Raw genomic sequence first — 27,475 nt, forward strand, 5'->3', positions numbered from 1 at the left:
ATGCTGAAAATCAGTTTGCATCACTCCACTCGTGAACTAATAAAACCGAGAAGAGTGCCAATATCTGCTATAACAGTTCATGAAAGCTGGAGTTTCATAGCTGGATCCAATAAGAAGCCATGTTCTACAGCAGGGGATCTTTTGCGGGGAAATGCTTTTTCATTTTTAATAGGATTGCAGAGTAAAACTGCTTTTGCTCTCTTGAATAGTTTCTGCTCTACTGTAGTACCCCTGATATCATCCAAATTTGTCCAAATATGTTTCGGCATCAGGACCAATACAGATTTGACTGTCTTGTAAGATGTCTTGCACTTCAAGAATTGCATCAATAGTACTTATGTTGCCCAAAAACTGCCTTGCAATTTGTGAGTTGAGTATCCTATCTGCCCACAGTATTTTTCTGGATGTCATTATGCAGTGTGAGCAATTTGCTTTCCCTGCTTTGCATTTGCACATTGAAGTTATGCAATACTTCAATGGCATACTGCAGGAACAGGAATGGCAACTTAATGTCATGGCTCTGCAGTCTCTCAGCTATTAGTTCTGCTTTAACTGACCATGGTTTATAGGACAAGAAGTAGGATTGCAGGGTAGGCCACAAGGCAAGCATTCTTTTGATGACTTTTGACAAACTTAGCCATTGAGTGGGTGCATATCTGATAATTTTGAGAGGTTCAATATCCACAAACAGTGCAAACTCTTAAGATGTCCTTCAAGGATGCATCTGCAGTCCTTACAAATGGGTTGTCCTGTCATCAGGCAGCCCTTCGGTCGGCCGGATTCCAAAGTCTGGGTCTGGCTTCGGCTGGTGTCGCGCCTCACCCGACGTCATAGCTGCAGTTTTTCGGGTATAAAGGCATCAGCCAACGCCATTTTCCTCAGTCTTTCTTGCCGCTTGGCGCCCGAAGCAGAAGCTGTTTGCAAGTGCCAGTCGGTCAGAACCAGAGATTACTACTACCGAATACTACTTCGAGGACTTCTAAAAAGCTAAGTACCCCGTTGGGGACTCTTTCTTGCCTCAGCCGATGTCAGAAAAAGTGAATAACTGTTTAACTTGTGGGAAACAAATACCTCATAAAGATTTCCACTCTTACTGCTTAACTTGTTTAGGCCCAGATCACGATGTAGCAGCTTGTCTAGCCTGTGCTTCTTTTAACCGACGGACGCTTAGACGTCGGTCCGAATTTGCAGAGCAGTTTTTCGGCTCTGATTTTGCTTATATCATGCCGTCGGATCCTCCGACTTCGCAAATAACCAAAAAACGCGGGGAAAAGGACCGACACTCGCGGTCCGCGGTTTTGGCCGAAACCGCGGTTAAGCCAACCACGAGTGTCTCGGTTTCGGCTGAAACCGAGCAAGCGGTTCTTCCCCCAGCCGAAAACATGCCTTCTACCGAGGCCTCTTCTACCCTGGTGGAATCGGCTTCTGAAATCCAACCTGCAGTTGCGGTTTCTCAGGAATTATCAGACACTATTCCCTTGGATATTTCAACCCCTGCACGTGGAGCTGCTAGGCCTCCTGCAGCCATGTCTATTAAGGCCTTTGCCAGGGCTAAAGCAGCTAAAGCTTCAAAAACTGTGCCTGTCAAGCCCCCCTCTCACAGGCCCAGCACCAGTTCCCATATGCTTTCTTTGGCAGAGGATCTAATTTCTTTAATTCGTGGATCCCAGCCTCATCCAGACAGGACCACTCATCCTCCTCCAGAGAAGAGGCCTAGAGCAGAGCCCCCAGAGCCAGTATCCACAGATGATTCCTCTGATGATTCTCAGACTCCAGAAAAAGGCTTAGAACCTTTCTACATTTGCCACAACATAGGCCTTTAGCTATACCTCCAGTTCTTTCTGTTGTAGATGATGCATTTAATGATGCTTGCACTGCTCCTGATTCATTACCTCCGGCCCCTGCTAAGCCCGATAGGTTCTACAGGGTCCCGGACACTCATCACCATTTATACAAGGCTCCTTTTGCAGATCCAGAGATAGCAAGCTAACAGAAGACTTACAAAGAGTCATTTACCTGCTGCAAGCCCTGGGATATACAGTCAATATAAAAAAGTCAAGGCTGATTCCATCCCAAAGAATAACCTTTCTGGGTGCAGAGCTGGACACATCAAAACAAATGTCATTCCTAACTGCAGAAAAGAAAGAGCAACTACCTCTCTACTTCTTGGCATTAACAAAGCAGAACCATCTAACTGCAAGAAAAGTACTGCAAGCCCTAGGCTTCATGGCATCCTGCATAATTCTGGTCCCTCATGCCAGACTGCATATGAGAAAGCTACAGTGGTACCTAAAGAATTTGTGGTCTCAACACCAGCACAGCCTAGAAACCAAAATTCCAATAATCCCATGCCTGAAGCAAGAGTTCCTATGGTGGGCTCAGGCCTGTCAATCAAACACAGGATTGCCCTTCTGCAACAGTCAACCAAGCCAAACCATCATGACAGATGCCTCAGACCTCGGTTGGGGGGCACACATGCTGGACAAGTGCATACAAGGCTTATGGACTCAAGACCAGCTGCGCCTGCACATAAATCTAAAGGAAATGCTGGCAGTAAAATTGGCAATCCAGTCATTCAGACCATTTCTCCAAGAAGGTCAGTTGATGATAAGGACAGACAACACCACAGTTATGTGGTACATCAACAAACAGGGAGGCACACATTCATACCCTCTATGCCGGCTGGCACTGGACCTATGGGATGTGGCTCTGAGCTACAACATTCAGTTACAAGCAATTTTTGTACCGAAAAGAAAACATTCTAGCAGACATATTAAGCAGAACTACCACGGATGCCCACGAATGGATGCTGCATCCGGACATCTTCAAAGCCATCACAAGAGAATGGGGATTACCACAAATAGACTTATTTGCATCCCCACTCAATCACCAGCTAAAGAAATTCTGCACAAGGACGTACCACCCACTTGCTTGGAAGGTGGACTCCCTATCTTTCAGTTGGAAAAACCTGACAGCATACGCGTTCCCACCACTTCCTTTGATGCACAAGGTGCTTTTGAAGATCAAAGAGGAACGTCCAAGGATCATTCTGATAGCTCCAGACTGGCCAAGGCAACATTGGTACCCATTACTGAGGAGCATGTCCCGGGAACAAATATGGGCACTGCCCCTGATCCCATTGCTGTTAACACAGAACAACTACAACATCCTGCATCCAAACCTGAAAACTCTGCAGCTAACTGCCTGGAACATTACATAAGAACAATTAACCCAAATTTATCCCAAAGGGTTAAAGACATAATCCTTGAGGCTCATCGACCTTCAACAAGAAAGAATTATGCAGCAAAATGGAAAAGATATCTCATTTGGAGTACTGCAAAGGGAGAAGATGTGGCACTGGTAAACATAGCCAACATCCTGGAGTACTTGGCAGAGCTCTTCCATACAGGCCTGTCCTATTCTTCCATCAAGATACATGCATCAGCTATTTCAGCAGAATACAGCTTGGATCCCCCTGTCTTCTCACATCCTCTGCTCAGGCAGTTTCTGAGAGGAATTAAAAATGTAAAACCTCCCAGGAAACCACCATTGCCAGCATGGGACTTGAACTTTGTGCTAGAAAAATTGACACTTCCCTCTTTCGAACCAGCAGCAACAGCAGAATTACAATACTTATCCTGGAAGACTGCTTTCCTGCTGGCAATCACCTCAGCAAGAAGGGTCTCTGAACTACAGGCATTAATGGCAGTGCAACCCTTCCTGATCTTCCATCAAGATAGAGTGTCCATGAGAACAAATCCTAAATTTATGCCTAAGGTGGTATCCAGAGTGTCTTTAAATCAGGCTATCCACCTACCTACATTCTTCCCCAACCCACAGAACAGGGGAGAAAGACTGTTGCATACCTTGGATGTACATAGACAATTACGCTACTACCTGGACAGGACCAAGTCCAATAGAAAAACTGACCAGCTTCTGGTAGCATATGCAACAGGAAAGGAAGGAAAACCAATTTCAAAACAGACAATCTCCAAATGGATAGGAAATTGCATTAGATTTTGTTACTCCTACCATGGAAAGAAAATTCCAGAGAACAATCAGGCCTCACTCCACAAGGGCTACAGCCACTACCACAGCTTTCTTACGAGGAGTGGCTACCAAGGACATTATAGAGGCTGCTACTTGGACCTCCGTGCATACATTTGCCAAGCATTACAATTTACCTTTATACTCTAGATCCCGAGCAGGTTTTGCCACTGCTGTTTTGCAAGGGATCCTAACTACACCATAATCTCTCCCTTTTCCTCCTCCCCTAGTTTAGCTATGGTATTCTACCCATTTGTAAGGACTGCAGATGCATCCTTGAAGGACATAGTACAGTTTCGTACCTACCATAAATGTAGATGTCCGATAGGAATGCATCTGCAGTCAGGATTACCCACCCACCTTCCCCTCTGTGGTACTCCTAGGGTGTTTGCCATCCTTCAGCTAGCTTGGGGGGGATCTATTATGGTGTATTTGTTTGTATATATGTACATACATGCTTATTTTGTGTGTTTGCTCTCTACTATTTGGAAACATTGGCATTTATCCAAATTTAGCCATCCAAGAGGGCACCTGGCATCTGGGGCAAGAAACACTGAGGAAAATGGCATCGGCTGATGCCTTTATACCCGAAAAACTGCAGCTATGATGTCGGGTGAGGCGCGACACCAGCCGAAGCCAGAGCCAGACTTTGGAATCCGGACGACCGAAGGGCTGCCTGACGACAGGACAACCCATTTGTAAGGACTGCAGATGCATTCCTATCGGACATCTACATTTATGGTAGGTACAAAACTGTACTTTTCTGCTGACAAAGTGACAGTAAATGTCAGCTATCAACTCCTCTATAGTGCAGCCATTGCTTTTACACCATATTTAATACATAAATCTGCAATGTGGCACAAGCAGCCCACATTGAAAATATGTGGATTAACCTCTTTAAATCTGGATAGCACAGAATTCTGCTTACCAACATGGAGACAACACTGTCTGATGAATAAGCCACCATGTTGTTCACAGGAATGTCAAACTTTCTCAGTCTCCATTACACAGTCATAAAATGCTAGGCCAGTTCAAATGATTCAAGCAGGCAGGTCAAGGAATCTAACATTTTTACCAATGCTTTGGTAAAAAAAAAAAAAAAGTAAAATCACAAGCAGTTTGTCATCCCCAATATCTGTACTCTGGTCGCGGTATAAACAGTACGGCCCTTTCTGACAAACTTGTGAAACATCATACTGCTACTTTGACCCCATTACATCTCTTAAAATGCAAGCAGCCTTTGTTAATGTACAGGTCATTTTTTGTACCACCTCTGGATCCATGCAGTACCTCGTCATGTACTTCAGGAAGTGATCCCCAGTTGTAAGTGACAAGTTGTGTTCAGCAAGTAGGCTCATAATGGCTGCTTCAGTCTCCAATACTTTATCATTGGTTTGCTGAGTGGCAAAAATTTCTGTCACCTTCCTCCCAGTCAAATGCTTGGTGTTCATCTTGTGTTTTCAGTGTGTATATGCTATTGCAGATCATTCCTCCTCCTGTGTCCTACATTAATATTAGTAGCACACGTCTTGCAAAATACATAGCCTGGACCGAGCTTGCATTCCATCACCCAGTCAAAGGTGACATACCAGCTACGTTGGAATGTGGTCATTCGCCATTTCTTTTCAGAGGCAGCATCTTCAGAGAAAAAGAGGGGGTGTAATTAGAAAACTTCAAGGTAATTCACAGGTGTACTGCAATGTTATATACTTTTATTTGCAAGTAAAACAAAGCGTGTATGGTGGCAGTCAAAAAAAAAATCTTACCCTTCTGAGTTGTTGCACTATAACAGTGTAAGAAAGTTTGCTTTGCACTCCCTTCCGTTGTGGCTTGTACCATGCTGTTGTGTGATTCAGCCATGCCTTTGCTTCTGAAGAAAATTTATAATTCAGCTGAAAGATGAGAATGCAAGCTAGAAACTTCTTTAAACATATGTAACTCAATATGACTGAGTAATACACAGTGTCGGACATAGTCATAAAATGTGAAAAGGCATTATTACAAGTCATCAATAATGCATCCAAGAAAAAAATCATTATTGCAAATGATTTATAATGCATCCAAGTAAAAGCTCAATACAGCAAATAATTCATAATGCACCCAAGTAATTGTTGCAAATGATTCATAACGGATCCAAGAGAAAGCTCAATATTGCAAATGATTCATAACAGACCTAATAGAAAGCTCAATAATAATAATAATGATTCATAACACACCCAAGAAGTGCATACAAGGAGCACATAAAACTGGCAAATCATGGATACAATACTACACATCATTACTTCAACCTAGTTAAGTTCTCATTAGCTAGTTTTATGCTTCACATATATTTCTGAAAAATTAAGTGTCTCGTGTTTAGTGAAATTATGGGTGCCTGGTAAGCAGTACATCCTCAAACCTGTACTCCATCTCAAGAGAACCACCGAGGACAAAAAAATCTGGGGGTGAGGAGGCAAAAGTCTGAAATTACATTAGATATTTCAGTGCTGCTCTTTAAACTTGGTGCATTAACAGGTTGTGCAATAAAATATGTTTTCTGAAACCACTTTATAACAATGAGTGTCATGCAAAAAAAAAAATACTACACTTCGGTCTATCAGAGCATGCCTTGCTTGCTTAAACACAAAATGCTGTAAACCAAGTCACTCAAGCATCATCCACCTAGAATAAAAACTGCAGGGTGTAATACCAACCCGTAACAAAGTCATCATTGCCTTCAGAATAAAGTACTACAAAAGTTGTTTACACAATTAAACTACCACTCTCTGCCCTTTCCTAAAACTGGTGACTTGGGGAGAAAAGATGATGAATTACAGTTAAAAATGACAATGATAGATTTGTTTTGCTTTAGAATAAGTATCAGTTCACATTTTATTATTTAGTCAGTTCCAAAACATTTAAAAAACCAGAAAATCCCACTAAGTATAAAATCACAGAAATATTTCAGCAAGAACAAATATGGCAAAGAAACATTTTCCCCTGTTGAACTTCCTTTAAATATAATGCATTCAAAACAATAGCAATAATTACAGTTAAAGACCTTATTTTGCTTTCAGTCTGTCCAAAATACCCATACAGCATTCTTAGGGTTGCCCTTATTTTGAGCATAGAGTGCAGTCTCTATAGATAGACAAGCCAAGTAACTTGGCAGTTCTGTTATTCCTACTGTGAAAATGGCAATAACATTTCACTAAGAAACAGTTCAGTTGTGTTTGTAATATACTGCAACTTTTCCTAATTTTTATTTTATTTATTTATTTAACATTTGTTGACCAGGAAAGTCCAATTAGGTTCTACAGAGCCTGTTTTCAGTGGAGGCCTGGGGAGAAATGCTCCAGATGCATGTCTTTAGAATGTAATCCTGTAGATGGGATGGTTAATGTTCAAATATGCTAATATGGGTTTCTTCCTAATGGCCCTTGGCTACTACAGATATTCTACTATCCACAACACTGGCTAATATTTACATCAGTATGGATCAAATTATTATTTGGGGAAAAAATACAGCACACATCCATTGCTGCAAGACTGGTGACTTGGAGTATGAAAATAACACTAACTGCACATATACCTTTCGATCTTTTAGCACAAAATCTGGACAAAGCCAAACATAATTGGGGGGGGGGGGGACAAAGCCCCGAAAATAGGGACAGATTTTAAATATTACTGTTATAAAGTTGCTAGAAGAAAAAGTCTTGTGTTACCATGCATTTTCTGAAGGATATGCAGTCTGAAACCTGAATGCCTGTCATCAGTGAATTCAGTCCTCACTGATTTTCCACAAAAATCAATGAAACCACAAATATAAGGAATAGAACAAAAATCTGGACAGTTAAGTATGATTTAAGGATATAAAGATGAGAATTCTGTCTTCTGACCTGCAAGTCGTAGAATAGTAAATGGGTGTACGCCAGAATATAATTCATTTGGCAGTACCAGAGACTACATCACAATGAACTGCCAGCCAGTAGCCTGACTTCACCATATTAATAACTACAGTTTATGAACAACCACAAAGAAAGTAACCAGTAACGATGCCCGTCAGCTGCTACCAAAATCACAACGAAGATAATGAAACAACTACTGGAAACTGAAAGGAAATCCAAAGTGTGAAATAACTTTCAATCAGCCTATGTTCTTCTGAAGGACATAATTCATTACATTTTACTGGAGTGAATAATCTAACCAATGGAAACAGTCATTGAGCTGGAAAATATGGTATGGTGACCAGAGCTAGATAAAAATTAAACAAAATCTAAAGTAATGACTTTGTTGACAACACACTTCAGGTAATGCAGGTAACTGGAGGGAGTGTATACCCTTGCCTAAGGCACCAGTTTTGTACTTCATAAATATGCATGAACAATGATGGTCTTTTTGCTGTCAGTGTAGCTCTTACACAAATGTGCACACAATATTTCAGCTATCCCTGACATTCAAAGACATCCCTGATTTTGATTCAGATTTTAGCCCTGCCCCTCTTAATCCTGTGTAAAATTGATAAATATAATTATCCACCTTTTCTCCAAAGATTAAGTAAATAATTAAGAGGTGCTGACTTGTATTAATCCACATACTCGTATTCTGTCAGTATCTCAAGTTAAAAGAGTATTAACATTTTAAAAGGTATCCCCGATTGCCTCTATTTTATTTCTGGATTTATCTCTAATTTTGCTGGGTTTTATCCCTGATTCAGTTGAGAGGTTTATTTATGCACAACTCACAGGTAAAATAACTTGGAGGCCGAATCAAGCACATTGCACATCCCCAATCCCTGTGCTGAGCAGCTTTGCCTTACTATATTCTTCTTTATTGCTCAACACATCGAACTGTACTCTTTAAATATTTAAAGAGACCAGTAGACCCTTAATACTTAAAAAAAGAAAACCAAAGTGAGCATCCAAGACTTATCCACAGACCAGTATTTTGTTCAGCAAACCTGTGGAGTAACCGCACACCCCCCCAAAAACATATAGCAACTAGCAGAGGGTAATGACTCTCTGTGCATTCCTCACACATTGTAAAAAGCACACAACTGGCCTCAGCCCAAGCACATAACCTGCATTTCAGAAGAATTTAAAAGTTAGAACTTACCTGTAAAAAAGGAACCAGAAAAAAATAAAATAAAATCCTCAAATGCAGTTGCACTTACTGGCTGGGATCGGGAACCTCAGTTCAGACCTCTTGGGAAACTCCACACTGACAAGGCAAGCTACTGGAAGCTACAGAATTAAATTCCCCCTCAAAATTGATCAACAGCCGGTCACGACTCAGTCCAAGACTCCAGGTGGACCACTCGTCTCTCAGTCCCTCCCTCAGCTCGACTGACAAAGATGATGAGTCTCTCCTGTCCGCAGCAGTCTGTATTCAATGCTGACATCTCCAGGCCACTCTCACCAATGCAACTGTTACCGTTCACCATGTCGATGCTGCCTTGCTATGTGGATTGAATGGACCTAATTGAGCACTTAAACCATACTAGGTCCACTGCAGCCACTTCCGCACAATACAGGAAATGAAGCAGGCTGGTTGCATGCAAAATACATGCAGTAAAGCAACACTGTGATTGGTTGAGACATCTACAGCCAGAACAGAGCTTGCTTTACTGTAAATCTCGGGCATACTTGCAATCAAATTGGTATTCAGGAAAATAAGCTTAAAAACGGGTGCTCCCAGTTAATTCAGGACAGTTGAGAGCTATGGATGCAAGGTGTGCAAAAGTGTTTCATATTTCCAAGTTTTCCTCCTTTAAGCAGGATAATTAGCCTTAGTCTAACAAGCACCAAGGCAATAAAAGGAAATGGCAGGATGAGAGCTCCACAAGCATAACAAGTTGGGTCCCTTTCCCAAAAAAGGATAACCCCCTTCATAACGTATAACTGTAATGAAATGAGGCACCCATCTTTTTCAAACACCCCATCACATAGGTTCATAGGTGTGTACTAGGCTAATGACCTTGGAACCTTTACAAGCCTAGCCCATAGAAGTGCCCTGGCATCATGCTGCCCGACATTAGTTCCCAGTGCCTCTATCAAGTAGAGCAACTGGAGTGATCCCCTGGGTAGAACTTTCTATTTCCCCATCCACTCATTAAGATTTCTCTTGAAGAGGGCCGGTGAGGTGCTCTGCCTGACGTATGGGGAGTCTATTCCAGAGCATGGGCAGTCTGTTATGAACCTGTCCCTCCAGCATGTTCTGTTGATTGTGGTAATGAGGTTGAGATCTCTAGTGTGTGTAGTGCAGAGGGATTGGGATTTCTTTAGTTGTAGCATTTCTAACAGAGCTGGGTCAGACATGGCTTTGTAAGTCAAGCAGAGATCACCTCTTAGTAGACAAAATGAGACAGAGAATACCTGGAGATTTTTCAGTCTGTCTGTGTATGACATGTTTAAGGCCTAGGATCCTCTTCGTGAGTTACTTTTGTGACCTTTCCAGCTGGTGCATGTGTCTAGTGATGTGCATGCCAAAACATGCCAAATGGGGCATTATACTCAATGACTGGCCTAATGAGGGAAGAGTAGAGAGAGATGATGACCTCTTTCTTCCTGGATGCAAAACCCTTGATAATGTGATGTTCCACATAGAAGGACTTTCTGACTACAGTGGCAATGGTGGTGGTTGAAGGAGAGGTTGCTGTCAACCTGAGTCCCCAGATCTCTCATAACTCCTTCAGTGGGCTCCCATCAATGTGGTAATTAGTGGGAACTGAGTTTTTGACAACGCATTTTTTGGCATTAAGCTTAAGGCCATGGTTTCAACACTAGTCATTGGTCTCAGTGAGGCCTTTCTGTAGGATGTCTACATAACTTGGGGAGTTAATAATGGCACTCAGCTTGCAGTCATCTGCGAACTTGGTCAGCCAGAGTCCCTCCATGTTGGCCTGGACTTCTGAGAAGTAGATGCCAAACAGGAGACGACCTAGGACTGATCCCTGTGGGACTCCACTCCTGTCTGGTGGCCATTCTGACTTGGAGTCTGCTACTTTCACACTGTGGGTTCTATCTGTGAGCCAGTTTGCCAAGGTGTTGGGTCCAAAATTGTTGGACACAGCACCTTCATTCCCTGAAAACATTAGTACCAGTGCTTCCTTTCATCAGATGAGCATTAGTGGTGAAGAAACAGTTGTCAGTCCAGGACTTCACAGTGCTTTTGTAATCTGTCCAGATTCATCCAACGTCACACAGGGAGTTGTGTCAAGGATGCTTGAAAGCATGCAGAGACCAGTGTTGGACCTTTCCTTTCTGAACAACTTCATCCAGGTTCCCAAGTTCAAGATGCTCAGACATACTTCCTCTTCTGAAGGAACACTCCTTCAAGGTGACCCTGGACTTAAAGGATGCTTATCATATCATCATTGCCTCTATTGGTATCCCAGATTTGTTGTCTCTCAGTCTCTGTTTTAGTTGTCTTTATTGTTCTTTGGGCTATCTACTGCTCCTCAAGATGGATGTGATTCATGCCTTTATGATTTTTCATCACCTATGGACTCCAGGTGATTACAGACTGCACCAAAGTGATATGGTATCTCAACAAACAAAGGAGGTGCAAAATTTTATTCTCTGTGCCAGTTATTAATGATGGCCTTGGAGCTAGCTTCTCTATTCTCTGACTCTTCAGGCTTCATACATCCCATAAGAAGGTTGTGGTTGGACTACGTAGATCCTGAGCAGACCCACACAAGGTGAAGCTCAGGGCATTGGTGTTCTGGGATCTTGCCCAAATGTGGGGAATGCCTGAAGTAGATCTGTTCACCTCCTTTCAAAACAGATAACTAAAGAAATTATTTTCCAGACATCCTTACAGCCATGCTTGGAGAACAGATGCATTCTTTTTACCTTGGGCAGGATTGTTCCTGTATATTTCCACTGATTCAGTTATTTCCACTGATTCAGAAGGTACTTCTCAAAGTTCAGACAGAAATGCCAAATATCATTATGGTGACACCGTATTGGCCCAGGCAATCTTAGTTCTCTCTTTTAATAGTTCATAGGTGTGTACTAGGCTAACCACCACTAGGGCCTTTTTAAGCCTAGGCACACATCCCAAATATCTGACAAGTTCTGGTACCCTTGATAAGTCTAAGTAGGGGCTTGGGAGATAAACCATTTACAAGCAGGGGCATGGGAGACGAACCATTTACAGGCTGCCTGTATCCATTAGAGAGACAGGTGCCAAATCAGGAATTAATTTCCTGTTTCCCATCCAACTGTCCTAGTTACTTGTGAATTGGGTTAGGGTGGAACTCTGCTTCACATGGATGGGGAGCCTGTTCCAGAAAAGGAATAGTCTCTGAGATATATAGCTGTTTCTCCAGCAGGTCCTATCAACATCAAAGGTAATGTTTAAAACTTTAGAATGAGTAATTCTGGTGCTGTATATTTTGTGGATATGTAGGAGGTCCTTTAGGGTGGGAACTGACAATGCCTTGTATGCCAGACATAGATCTCCCCTCAACAGCCAGTAGAGATCGAATACAGGGATAGGGCTTTGGGGCAGTCTGCATATGGCGTGTAATTTATACCTTGAATTCTTTTCATGAGGAACCCCTGTGGATGTTGGATGTTCCTGGTTAGGTACATACAAAAGGGGACATTGTACTCTGTGATAGGTCTGATGAATGCTGACTACAGAGGAAAAAACAACCTTCTTGGGCCTAGATGATATACTTTTAAATTATACAAAATAGCATGATTTCTTCACTACTGTAGACAAGTGATGGTCAAAGACTAGATTATTGTCTGTGTATGTTTCACAAAATCCCTGACTACTGGGCCAATTCTTGAGGGTGTGTTGTCAATATGATAGTTACCAGGGGCGGAAGACTTCCTAAAAGGTACTATTATGCATTTCTTGGTATTTAGTTTTAGTCCATGGCTTTGACACAAGCTTCTTGTCTCTGTCAATCCTTCCTGGAGAGCATTAGTGTCAGTGAGGGATTCTATAACCACTCCTAATTTGCAATCATCTGCAGATGTGGTCATCCAGAGGCCCTTGATAATAGCCTTGACTTCAGAGAAGTAAATGCCAAAAGGAACAGTCCCAGGTCTGATCCTTGAGGGACTCCATTTATGATTGGCCTCTTTGTAGAGGTGGACTCCCCAATTCTAACTTCCTTAGTCCTGTCTGTGAACCAGCTGGCTTTCCGCTGGATGGCATAAGGGCTTATACCTAACCTGTTGAGTTAACCGGCAATGCCCAAGTGGGGTATTGTGTCAAATGCCTTAGCCAGGTCAACATAAGCAGTGTAAACCATTTTGCCCTCATTCATTGCTCTAGTAACCTCCTCAAGGAAATCCACCAGTATGACTAGGCATGACCTGCTCTTGACAAAACCAGATTGGGTTGGGTCCAGTGTCTGGAGGTTTCCTATGTCATAATCATTTCCATGATAATTCTTTCCATGGCTTTACATATGAGACTGATGAGACTAATGAGACTAAGGGGTCTGTAGATGGCTCACATTTGTCCAGAGGGATGAGAGTTGCTGTTCTCCATTTGGGAGACATGAAGCCTGTTTGGATGCTATGATTAAACAGCAATTCCAGAGAATCTGATAGGTCATGTTTCTTGCTATTTAGAATGCATCCTGGGATACTGTTTGGCCCCATTGATGCAGTGTTCATGGCCTTAAAGAGAGCATTGAAGACCTGTTTTTTGGTGATAGTAGGGGAGTTATATTTGATGTTATTTCCTGAGTGTAGGTTGGGGGAGAGGGGTAAAGTTTTAGAGTTGAATTTGGCGGCCAGTAGGTTTGCTATATCTTCTAGCTCAGTATAGGTGGCTCCAATAACACTGAGCTCTTTACACAATTGTGTGTATTGCCTTTGAGGTTGCAGACATAGCTAAAGAATGCCTTGTGGTTGTCCTTGGCCTGGGAGACCAAATTTACTTCAAATTTGGCTTTGGTAGACTTTTTGCCTTCTGAGTTGTTTAGTTTGATTAGAGTGCTTTTTATCCTGCTGGATGCTGTACAACCTAATTTTTGCCATGATCATCTTTCTGTTATACAGCCTATTGATGTGATTCCACCAGGGTGGCTTTTTTTTTTTTTTAGTTCTGTACTAGTTCATGATGGATATAGCTGCATCTGTTAACATGCTTGTATTGGCAGCACTGTTCACAGTATTTATGGGGGCTTGAAATTTTGCAGGTTATCACTTGATAGTTAAACGGTAGCCTTAGAGTAGTTCCTGAATAGTCCATGGTTAGCTGGACCTTGGGGATTTATTTTTACTTCAAAGGAGACCATTTTGTGGTCTGACGTTACCAGAGAAGACATTACACTAGAGGTTGGGCAGCACTCTCCCATACTAGTGAGGAAGAGATCCAGTAGGTTTGCATCCTTAGTCAGTGTATTGTAAGTCTGCTCCAGAGAGTCTGTGTTTACAAAACTCAGGAATCTCTGTGCCTGCACATTTGGTATCATATATGATTTCCAGTTAATAATGGGGTAATTAAAATCACCCATGAATATTTTATCGGGTTGGATGGTGAGTGTTTCCAACAAGCTTAAATACATGTTATGAATTTCCTGGGTCATATGGGGGAACCTATAGCTGTGCAAGGAAGTGGTATGGGATTTTGCCTGTGGTGATTTGAACAAGGAGAAGCTCAAATGCATCATCCTGTTTGACCAGCCATGAGGTATATATTTTTGAAGTAAATAGAGACATTTCCACCTTTAGCCCCTGTTTTTGTAGTAGTTAGTCTAAATGTGTGGAAGGCATTATAGCCTTGCACTGCTGGTGTGCTCTCCACATCTATAAACCATGTCTCAGTGACTGCACAGGTATCACCATTGTGTAGAACAAGGAGAACTTATAGGGGTGGAGTTTCTTCTTTAGACTGCTAGCATGGAGCAATAATACCTTTAGACTTTCTTGGTTTTGATTTGTTATGGCAGAAGTACTTTCAGTTTAGCATTGCCTAAAAAAGGCAGTATAGGGGAGGACATTTTAGCTAGCATTTGAAAGCCTAGAGGGGATAGCTGTAGGCCATCCTTGGCAAAGTAGTGTGGTCTGTTGACCATCTCTTTCCATGCTGTCAAATATTGCATCCCCTTAGAATTACACCAGAAATTAAACCAATTATTAAAGTCAGTCATCATCTGTTTGTATTGTGGCATCACCCTTGTAGAAGGTAAAATGCTGCTCATTGCTAGGCTTATACCAGCCTGGGACACACATTTCAAGAGCTTCATGATGCCCGTCTTCATATAGTCTAGGAAAGTACATCTGACATTATTTACATCCACATGGACTATGACTGAGAGTCATACTGGTACTTGTGATGCAATGTTCTGACTGTGTGTGTTATGTGGCAGATCCTAACCCCTGATAAGCAACTGACTTTGACTTTCTCCTTACTCAGCTGTTGAGAGGGACATCAGCATATCTCACAATGGAGTCTACAGTTACCAGAATGTTGGATTGCCTTATGGACTTGGAAGTAGAGGCTTCATGAGATGTGGATGTTCTTCGTGTTTCACTGTTGCAGTCATCACACTTGGGTTATCTGCCAGCAGGTAGCCCTCAGTCGGCCCAAATACCAGACTCTTAGGATTTCTGCGTCGGATGCTGTCGCTTCTTCCATGATGTCAGGTCATCAGGGGTTTAAAACAGGCAACCGATGCCATTACATCAGGCTTTTTTGCCAAGGAGGAGCCCAAAACAGTTTGCAAGTGCTGGTCGGCCGCTACCTGAAATTTTCATTTTCGTGTTTGTAATCCTGAAGTCTTCTAAAGCTTTTCTTGCTCTAACCGATGTCTGAAAAAGTTAACAATTGTCTTGCCTGTGGAAAGCAAATACCTCAGAGAGATTTTCATTCTTACTGTGTCACCTGTTTAGGCCTAGACCACGATGTCCCTCGCTGTCGGTTTTGTGCCTTAGCACCCGAACCATTCGTCATCGGGCTATCTTTGTTGTTATATTCTTTCGCTTTCATTTTCCATATTCTGAAATGGCTTCAATAAGCCATCCGACTACTGATCTTCTGAAAAAACGTAAAGATAAAGACAGAGACAGACCGCATAGGTCCAAAACCGCCGACGATGCTTCCTTTAAGCTAGTCAACAGTCTGCCGGTACTCAGTGAGGTGCCTTTGCAGCCCCTGATGCCCACTTCTTCAGTTTTGCAGGCCTCTGCTGAGACCCATTCTGAGTCCAGTATGCCGCAAGATGCTTCTTCGACTATGGAACCTGCTGATGTCTCTACCTTGGATGGGTCCGGAGCCGCTGTGCAGGCACTGGCTTCTGGGGGTGTATTCCAACCTACTGATGTTCGAATTAAACCGACAACTTCATTTTTAGCTAAAACTGCAGAGTTTCTAAGGCCCAGAATACACACTACGCCTAGAAAACCGACAACCAAAATGCATGCTCAAGCTCCCATGCCACAAAAACAAATGCTTAGAATGATTGAAGACCTTATTACACTAATTAAGGGAAGCCAGCCTTCCCCTGCTAAGAGACAAAGAATTGAGTTTCCTTCTGATTCTACAGACCAGGAGTCTGATGATTCTGACGCTTCTGATTATCAGGACATGCCCTTATCAACCTATGAGGATTCTGATGCAGAGGAATCCATTCCCTCTGCTTGCCCTCCAGAGGATTTTTTCTTTTGGTGAAACCTTGCATACTTTAAGAGAGCATTTCTGCTGGGAATGCCAAGACTACCCTCAGTCCAAAAAGAGACTCAGAGAATTTTTTGAGTTGCCTCAGCACAGGCCTCTAGCTATACCCCCTGTCCTGGATGTTGTAGATGATGTTTTTATGGAATCCAGTCTTACTCCAGATACTTTACCCCTGGCCCCTAGGAAACCTGACAGGTACTACAGAGTACCTGATTCCCACAAATTTCTCTTCAAGAATCCTACTGCGGATCCAGAGACCATTTCCCAGGGACCTAAAGGTATTAAGGCTACTACAGCCAAAAATCCTACCCATTCAGACAGGGATTCCAGAGCTTTAGACAGATTGGATAAGAAGGTATATACCTCTGCAACTCTTGCTATCAGGGCACTGATTTGCTAGTTTCACATGTTGAAGTACCAGCAGCATATTATGGAACTAATTAAACAAAAATGGTGTTACTTCCAGATTGTGCAGAAAATAAAGACTTACAAGAGCTAATGCATTCTGCAAACTAAGTTAGTAAGCATACTTTGCAGTGTGATGTTGATGCCCTAGAAGCATTTTGCAGGGCTGCAGTCACTAGGTCTGTACTCAGAAGGCATATTTGGCTGAAGGAACAAATCTTGCCAGATCATGTCAAATCCAAATTACTAGATGCTCCTTTAAATAAGGACTGTTTTTTTGGCACCAAAGCAGAAGAGGTTCTTAAAAAGATGGAAGAAAAAGCCAAATCTATGCAAACCGTTAAAGAATTCTTACAAGTGTAACCACCTAGATTCAGTAGGCATTTGGCCTTCTAAAAACTGGTCCTTTCCAGCCCCTTCCAGGCCTTCTCAGACCAAACCCAGGGGAAACAGGCCACCCAGACTACAGTCTCAGGGTATCCAGTGATCTAAACAATGGAGTGCCCCCACCTCAAAAACAGGGAGTGGTAAGCTGCCCCCCCCTTATGGAAAACGTTCACAATGACTTTTCAATTATCTTTCCCAGCCTTGCCCAATTACTTGTGCCCCTAGGAGGAAAACTTGCCCTTCAGGCAAAAAACTGGATGTCCATTACTCAGGACAGAAGAGTCCTAAACATTGTATTCCAGAGTTACAGATTCTACTTCCATACACTGCCAACCCCAAGCGGGCTTCCAGACCTTCCTCCAAACCAGTGGGCAGAGGCTCAAAAGCAAGTACTTTCCCTGCTCAATATCAGAGCTATTCAACCTGTTCCAGTAGAAAAAAGGGGGCAGAGGTTCTACTCCTGACTTTTTCTGGTGCCCAGAAAAGAGGGCTTTTGGCACCCAATCATGGATCTATCAACTCTCAACACCTTTCTGGTGGTCCCAAAATTCAAGATGCTTACCCTGCAACAGCTTCTCCCTATCTATGCTAGCCAAGGATGCCTGGTTAGTCACTCTAGACTTAAAAGAAGCTTATCTGCACATCACCATAAGGGAGTCATGCAGAGAATATCTACTCTTTAGGGCAGGCTCTATGCACTATCAGTTCTCTGCACTTCCCTTTGGCTTATCTACTGCGCCCAGAGTATTCACAAAGTGCCTGGCCCCAGCTATTGCATACTGCAGGCAGAGTAATATCCAAAGTTTCCCATACTTGTACGACTGCCTGATTAATACGAACAATCAGGAATTGCTACTTCAGCACCTGGCATTTTTAAAAAGCCTTCTCACTTCATTGGGGTACACCATCAACGAAAAGAAGTCACAACTGGTGCCCAGTCAAAAGATTGTATTCCTGGGAGCAAGCTTGGACACAACTTCCCAGATGGCATTTCTCACTTCAGAAAAACAGGTCTATCTGACAAATTACTTTAAATGGCCACCAGAACCCAGAAAATACTGCAAGCCCTAGGGTTCATGCCCTCATGTATTCTGCTAATTAAATATGTAAGACTGCATATGAGGAAACTTCAATGGTACTTAAAAAGTCTTTGGTGCCAGCATTCACAGGACCTGGAAACAGTCATTCCAATTATACCTTGTCTAAGGGCAGAGTTCCTTTGGTGGGCAGAAGCATGCAACCACAACAAGGGATTGCTTTTCACTCAACCTCTTGCAGTCCAAACCATGACAACAGATGCATCAGACTATGCATGGGGGGCTCACATGGCAGGCAAGTGCATTCAGGGCCACTGAATTCCAGCCCAGATTATCCTGCACATCAATCAAAAAGAGATGCTAGCTGTACAGAATGCTCTGACAGCCTTCAAATACCTAATCCTTCCAGGACAACTGCTTATAAAAACAGACAACACCACAGTTATGTGGTACATAAACAAGCGGGGGGGGCATTCATATTCTGAAGGCTAGCCCTGGCCCTGTGGGATACAGCCTTGAGCAACCAGGTGCATCTACAAGCTCAATTCCTGCCAGGCAAACAAAATTCACTGACAGACGACCTAAGCAGAAATCTCCTAGACCCACACAAGTGGAAATTGGAGTCCAACACCTTCAACCTTCTGATCCAGAGGTGGGGGACACCGGAGGTGGACCTATTTGCCTCCCCCAAGAACCATCAGTTGAGCAAATTCTGCACCAGGAACCCTCACAGCAGGGCTTGGAAGGTGGATGCCCTATCCTTTCAATGGAAAAAACTCTCAATTTATGCCTTTCCCCCTCTTCCCCTCCTCGCAAAAGTACTACTAAAGATAAAACAGGACAAGCCAAAGGCAATTCTTATTGTCCCAGACTGGCCACGCCAGCACTGGTACCCACTCTTGTGCATTCTGACAACAGTGCCACCCTAACACCTTCACCAGACTCCTACTCTGCTGTCACAGCAGGAGGGACAGATTTTGCATCCATAATTGCAATCCCTGAACCTTGCTGCCTGGCTTATCCCTTGAATACACCACCAGCAACCCTCAGCAAACAGGTGCATGACGTCATTCTTGAAGCCAGAAGGCCCAGTACTAGAAAATACTATGCTGAAAAGTGGAAAAGATATTGTTCTTGGAATCAGTCTCAAGGGAAGGACACAACAGTGCCCTCCTTACCTCTAATCCTGGATTACCACAGAGGCATATCCTTCTCCTCCTTTAAAATTCATGCCTCTGCCATCTCAGCTCATTATAATACTGAGCCACTTCTATTTTCTCAGCCTCTTATCAAACAGTTCCTGAGAGGGGCTAACAACTTAAGGCCCCCTAGGAGAGCACCCACTCCTGCCTAGGACCTTAACTTTGTACTGGAAAAACTCATGCTTCCCCCTTTTGAACCTGCCCTGCTTTTAGCTATAACTTCAGTAAGAAGTGTCAGAGTTACAGGCACTAATGGCTGTGGAACCCTTCATTATTTTCCATGCTGACAGGGTTTCCCTCAGGACTAACCCGTCCTTTATGCCTAAGGTGGTGTCCATTGTGGCTCTAAACCAATCCATCCATTTGCCAACCTTCTTCCCTAACACTCAGAATAAAGGGGAAAGGATCCTGCACTCCTTGGACATGTACAGACAGCTCAGGTTCTACCTTGACAGGACTAAATCTGTCAGAAAATCTGACCAGCTGCTAGTCAGATTTGCTACAGAGGCAGAGGGTAGGGCCATTTCAAAGCAAACTATTTCCAAATGGATAGCACACTGCATCCATTTCTGCTACAAACACCATGGAAAACCTACCCCACAGGGGATCAGACTACATTCCACTAGGGCTACTGCCTCCTCTGCAGCATTTCTCAGGGGAGTCTCTACCAGGGGCATTCTGTTAGCTGCTACCTGGAGTTCTGTAGACACCTTCACCAAGCATTACCACTTACCAATTTTTTCTAGATCCAGAGCTGGATTTGCTACAGCAGTCTTGCAAGGCCTACTAGCCAGCCCTAACACTGCCTCCACCCTTCCTCAGCTTTGGGAATCAACAGAAGTGTGATGACTGCAACAGTGAAACACGAAGAACATAGTACAGTTGTGTACACTTACCAAAGATGTAAATGTTCGAGTGTATTCACTGTTGCAGTCCTGGTTTCCCTCCCTCCAGCCCCCTGGCTTTCTCTGTCTTTCTACCTCTCCTCTCTCTGGCCATTCCTATTGGCATTGGTATTTACTTTTTACTGGTGGTGTTCCCCACCACATACTAGCTTCCTATTTGGGGGCTCCTGACATACGGGGCAAGAAAAACTGATGTAATGGTGTCGGCTGCCTGTTTTATACCCCTGATGACCTGACGTCATGGAAGAAGCGACAGCATCTGACGCAGAAATCCTAAGACGCTGGTATTCGGGCCAACTGAGGGCTACCTGCAGGTAGATAACCCAAATGTGATAACTGCAACAGTGAATACACTCAAACATCTACATTTATGGTAAGTGTACGCAACTGTACTTTGTATGAGTTGATGTGGGTGTTGTTTTGAAAGAGTGCTGCTATGGGTATTTGTCATGTGTACTTTAGGAGGTCTTGGGTGTTTAGGAGGGTTACATTTAAGTTTCTCAGCATATATAGGTCTATGTATCAGCTTTAAACTATATGTGGTGAGTGTGAAAGCTTTACCTCCAGTGACACTGTGTAACTGCATACCTCACCTACCTTATTTTGTTTGAGAATTAGCTGGCTGTGAGTAAATGTGAGACAATTTCTGTATTGCCTCAAGATGCCTATGTCCACCAAGCTGGTAGTGGACATAGTGAGAAAGTTGATATCTATGGCAACAGACCCTTTTTTATTAATTAAAAGGCTGTGGTGAGAATGTAATGTCATGAGTATCTGGTTCGCAACTCTCAGGGCAGTTCTTGTCACTGCATATTAGTTGCCATGCATGCAACTAGTTATTGGTGAAATTTCAGTGGTGCTTTTTCAGGAAAATTGTCAGCTCAAGGAGCCTATGTCTGTTCAGGGCCCTGTGAGGAAACTACTAAAGTAGAGCCTGATGATTTATGGATGAAATATTTAGGGAGATATTCTGAAGTAGCTAATCAAGCAGCACTTACTGAAAAGAAATAATTAGCTTTGTCAAGAATGATGAAAATGAGATTCTACTGCTTGGGTATTGCCTGGCTACTACTAGTGCAGGTCTCACTATAGCTTCACACTGCTGGGATACAAATTGTATTGATGGAGGGCAATTACCACAAACTTCCTCACACTCTGGATCTGCTCATATAGTCTCGGGTGATTGGTGCATCCCAATTTGGAGAAGCTTCAGTTGACAGCCTAGATGATTCAGTCTTTACTCCATTTCGGTACTTGTTTCATGAGCATGTACAGCAGGTGATAAAGGATGCCAGAAAAATCAGCCACTAGAAAATATTATATTTATAAATAGACACGTTTTTCTAAGTAGTACCTAAATGGAAACAAGGAAGGAGGGTCCACTGAAGTTAATATCCCTATGGTATTAAAATATTTGTGTGAGCTACTGCAGGATGGCTTATTGCATGCATCCATTAAGGTGCATTTAGCAGACATCTCTGCTAGTTTACCTGTGGATCCCCCTTTTTTTCTCTCTCTGTGAAACAATTGATGAAAGAAGTGTTTCATATGAGACACCTTTGTAAGCCAATTCTTCCTTCATGGGATCTCAACTGTGTTCTGGAAAATTGACATAACCTTCTTTTGAACCAGCAGCTCACGCTGATCTTAATTTCATAACATGGAAAACTGTGTTGCTTCTTGCTCTGACATCTTCATGGTGGGTTTCTGAGTTGTAGGCTCTCATGGTGGAGCACTCTTTCCTTATTTTCCACAGGGATAGATAGGGTTGTGTTGTGCACTAATCCCTCTTTCATGTCAAAAGTGGTTTCAGAGTTAACTTTCAATCAGTTTATTAATTTCCTATGTCCATTACTGAACCTAAGACCAAGTCATACCTTGGATGTGCATCTCCAGCTTAAGTACTGTATTGACAGAATAAAGCTCTTTAGGAAGGCCAGAAGTCTTTTTATTTCATTCTATAGTGCAATAAAAGGTCAGTCTATCTCTAAACAAACCATTGCATGTTGTTGTCCTCTGGCAATGTTTTTTGTGACACTCACTACAGCAAGACAAAGTCAGGCAAGGTAGAGGCACATTCCACCACAACCTTTTCCTCTTCAGTGACATATTGGAAAGTGGTGGATTCTAGAACTATTCTAGAAGCAACACCTTGATCCACTATCCATACTTTTATGAAGCATTACAAACTGGATATCATTTCTAGATCCAGAGCAGGCTTCACAAGGACCATTCTCCAGGGGCTCCTGGACTGTAATTAGTTCATCTCCCAGGTTGGGAAAGCTTTGGTAATCTACCCATATGCCAGTAAGGCAGTGCACTTCTTGAAGATTGTACAGTTGCGTAAGTTCCGTTTACCTTAGCAGTAGATATACATAGAACACAATGCCTTACTTAGTAGTACCCTCCCACCACCTCCCTTTGTTGGATGCATATAGTTTGTTTGATAGCTGCTGCTGTTTTTGTTTAGCAGCTTTTGGTGTGTGTGCATGTCTCTTTGTTTGGAACAGTTGGTGATCACAAAGCTTGTGTTTCTATCTGTTCTTCCTGTTGTGTCCAAGAAAAAAAAAGGGCTTCTGTCTGTGGCTGTGAAGGACTAATCCTGCTTCTAGCAGCTGACTGGTCCTTCCACCCACAAACGAACAGTGGGGAGGAGTTCTGAGCTTTGACAAACTGCCAGATGGAGTTTAATGGGGCACTACTACCCATATGCTAATAAGGCAGTGTGTTCTACGAACAACTGTTATAGTTAAGTGGAACTTGTGCATCTGTACTTTGCTTTGGACATGGTGTCAAATTATATAAAAGTGGTAGACGGTTACAGTGATACACATCTTGTGTAAAGGGGAATCAGTCATTCAAAGCCCTCTTCAAAGTATAATTTTAGGACATAATATACTAGAGATATGCTTTTAAAGACCCACTCTGTCAGTGGTAGTAGAGTAAAATGTGCAATTTTTGGTCAGAACAACAAATAACCACAGCAGAAGGAGCAAAAGGACTGACCCTGAGCTGACAAATAGGCACCATCTGCATATGGCAGTGGGCCAGAAATGGTGCATCACACAGCAGTTCACATCCCTGGGAAAGTAAATGTGCTAGGATGCCTTTTGAGACATTTTTTAATCCTAGAGTTGCAGATGCAGATGATGTTTATAGGTTAGGCTTTCAGAAGTAGAACATTCCAGCAGTGATTGTGTCTGGTACAAAAGAAAATGTGGGTCTCATCTTCTGCAGTGTACAGTAGGGCAGGTGAGAGTTTGTGATGGTATGGCATTCTGTCCTTTGACAAGGAAGTTTATGCCTTCTCTTCATTATAGCGCTCCCATGCTAATGGAACACATCATGTGGTGGCCAAGAACGGTGTGGTTTCAAGCTGTTATGTGCTTGGCAGTAGAGAAAATTCTCTCAGCTCTAGCCATGGGTGTCCACCCTTGGGGCAAGAGGGTTCCTAAGAAGCCTTTCAACCAACAGATCTAATTTGCCCAGTGGAAAAAGTTTTCTTTTTGGGTAGAATGCTACCCAATATCCCCTTATTCACTCAGCTTACACTTTCTTTTATGTATCTCGGGCACCTGTATGACTCAGACTTTTGTTAATCCATTGTCAAATTGAATGTGTCACTATTTATCCCCATCAAGTCCTTGTGGAAGAAAGAGTCATGAGCTAAGACTGTGGTCAAGCAATTAATTAGCAGCATCTCTGCCTACCTTTGAAGAACTCCATTTCTCTGTAGGATCTGAACTTCATTACTAACAAGTTTTACCATTTGCATATTTGAATCCATTGGTTCAGCATAGTTGAAAGCTGTGTGTTAGGAAAACCCTTTTCCTTGTCACTCACCTTTTCTCGGAGCATCTGTGAATTTCAGGCCCTTCTGTTTGTAGGAGCATAACTGATCTTCAGCATTTGATCATTGCTGCAGCAGCCTTAGCTAAATGAGTTCTATCTTGCACAGAATACAACAGCCAGCCAGCTAGCTTCCAAAGCTTAAGGGCACCTTCCACATGCCTAGACTGTTGACAGCTCAAGCAGGGCTGTAGAAAACTAGAAGTCTGGGAGTGAAGCCCTTCAGAGCTTTTCTGCCTCTGAAGAGCATTCCTCTTGTGGGTTTTTGAGGATTGATGGCGAACATTTCGCAAAGATCTGGGTCTCCTTTTCTCTTTCTGACAACAGGTAATCTCAGACAAATGAGTTCTGAGAGTGATACATCAGGGCTACTGATGGCAGTGGGAATCCCTCCCTCCTCATCCACCAAACTCTTTTTTTCATCCTGTCATTGAGCATCTGCTGGCTTGGGATGATGGAAGCTGTGCCTCTTTCTCTGACTGGAAAGGATTTTATTCAAGAATGTTTTTGATACCATAGAAAAATACCTCTTTGAGACTAGTCTTAGATCTTTCCTTTCTAAAGCAGTTTGTGAAAGTCCCATAGTTCAAATGTTGTCCCTTCATGACCCGTTTCTCCTCCTTTTAAGTTTCTTAACTCTAGATTTAAATGATGCTTATCACATTCCTATAGCCTCAGATTTCAAACATTTGTTAAGGTTTTCTATGTCTGGATTACATTTTCAGTTCTCTGTATTACCCTTTGGATTATCCATAGATCCAAATGTATTCACAAATTGTGTCACTGCAATTATAACCTATTGCAGACTGCAAGATATTTATATTTTTCTTTATCATAGATGACATTTTTATCTTTGCAGAGTCATTTTCAGTGTCAAATCTTTCACTTGGGTGAGAGATCTCTTTCGCAGCCTGAGGTTTCAATAGAATAAACAAAAGCTTTGATTCCTTCTCACAGAATTGTTTTTCTGGGCTGGCTCCTAGATACCCCAGTTGAAAGAGCCTCACCCCCCCCCCACAAGAAAAAGTATATCTATATCTAGGTCTGTTCCTAGTTTCTTGTACTCAATACAAAACTTCAAGGAAGTTTCTCAGGATACTAGGATTCATGATTTCTCTACCCAGACTCCACTTGAGAAAGATTCAATGGTACCTAAAACCTGTATGGTCCCAACATCACTATCTCCTAATGTTCCAGATTCCCATTTTGGGATTTGTAAAAAGGAATTGTTTTGAGAAAGAGACCTGTTTTATCTTGAGTCCGGGTATCTCATTCTCTTTCCATTTCCAGGACATTCTGTAACTACAGACTCCTCCAACTTTGCTTGGGGAGCAGGGTCTATAAGATTAAAAGTGCAGTCTCTTGGAACAAGGACAGACAAAAAAAAGTGTGGTAATAAATGCTCTCAACTCTCTTAATTATCTATGGTCCCCCTGGACCCTTACAAATAATTATAGACAACACCACAATATTGTGGCACATAATCAAACCTGTGGATTTAGATCTTTATCCTCTGTGCAGACTTACTCATGGTACCCTGAGATATAGCATTTTAGCACAGTCTCACTCTACAGGCATCTTACATCCCCATCAGAGTAAAATTCTGTGGCATACAAACTGAGCAGGACAAGAACAGACCCTAGTTAATGGAATTTGAATCAGGTCTTCTGGGAGTTGACTCAGCTGTGGGGAACACCTCAGATAAATCTGTTTGCCTTTAATTACAACAAACAGCTGGCAAAATTCTGCTCCAGGACACCTTGCAAGCAGGCCTGGAAAACAGATGCTTTTCATTTCCTTGGACAGCAATGTTCCTGTGTGCCTTTACACTGATATCCAGGATAATTCTGAAAATTCAGAAGGTGTCCCCAAAGATCACTGTGATGACTCATTTTTGGTGCAGACAACAGCGATTCTCCCTTATTTTAGAAATGTTCAAGGGCAATTACCACAAGCTTTGTCACAGACTGGACTTACTTATGCAAAATAGGGGTTATTTGATACACCCCAGCTGGAAATGACTTCACCTAACTGTCTGGATGATGGAGACCTAATACCTTTTAGGCACCTACTTTCTGAGGACTTGCAGCAAGTATTAATGGAGACAAAGAAACATGCTACTAGGAAAATATCCAGTTTTTTAACAAGGGCTTCTTACTCATCCTCAGAGAGGCCAGGAGTCCAAGCACTTGGAAATCTTGTATCTCTAAATGGAAAAGATTCTACCACTGGTACTAATCCATGGGGCAGAAAAGTTTACAAGGAAATACCCCCCCCCCCATTTTATCCTACCTGGCAGAACTTTTCTCCAAGCGGCTTTCTTGCTCTTTTATTAAATCCATGCCTCACCTGTCTCTGTCTACCTGCCACTATAGTCTGCTGTGCTTCCCCACCCCAAGAGGAAACAATTCTTCCAGAGTGCTCCTGCTCCATCCTGGGATCTAAATTTTGAGTTGGAAAAGCTTACTTTGCCTCCTTTTGTGCATGCAGCTTGCTTGGACATCAAATTTACTATCTGGAAAACCATCCTCTTTGATTTCTGCGCTTCAGGCTTGCAGTTCTGCTGAGGCAAAGCCAGATCTTTCCCAAGAAGCAGAAGACAGAGTAAGGCATCCCTTTTTCTATAGCTTTGGGACTCCTCTAAAGGTTTTTACTGCAACAGTGTTTCACAAGGATAGTATCTCCCTGAAAATCAACCCTCCTTTATATCTAAAGTAGTCAGAGATGGATCTCTAAACCAGGCTGTTCATTTATCTCTCTTCTTCCCTAATCCATGGAACAAAGTAGGAGTCCATCATTCCCTAGATGTGGACAAGGCAGCTCAGGCTCTATCTGCACAAGACTAAGAGCTTCAGGACATCTGACCAGTTATTTGTAGTCTTTGCAATTAAAAAACAAGGGACGACTGTTGGCAAACAAAATAATTCTAAGTAGAGTTATAATTGCTTTGCCTTTTGTTACAAGCAGTATGGCAAGAAGGTTCCTGAGCACATCAGGGCACATTCCACCAGAG

The sequence above is a fragment of the Protopterus annectens genome, chromosome 4.part1 (genome assembly GCF_019279795.1).
Source record: "Protopterus annectens isolate FY-2018-M chromosome 4.part1, PAN1.0, whole genome shotgun sequence".
NCBI lineage: Eukaryota > Metazoa > Chordata > Ceratodontiformes > Protopteridae > Protopterus > Protopterus annectens.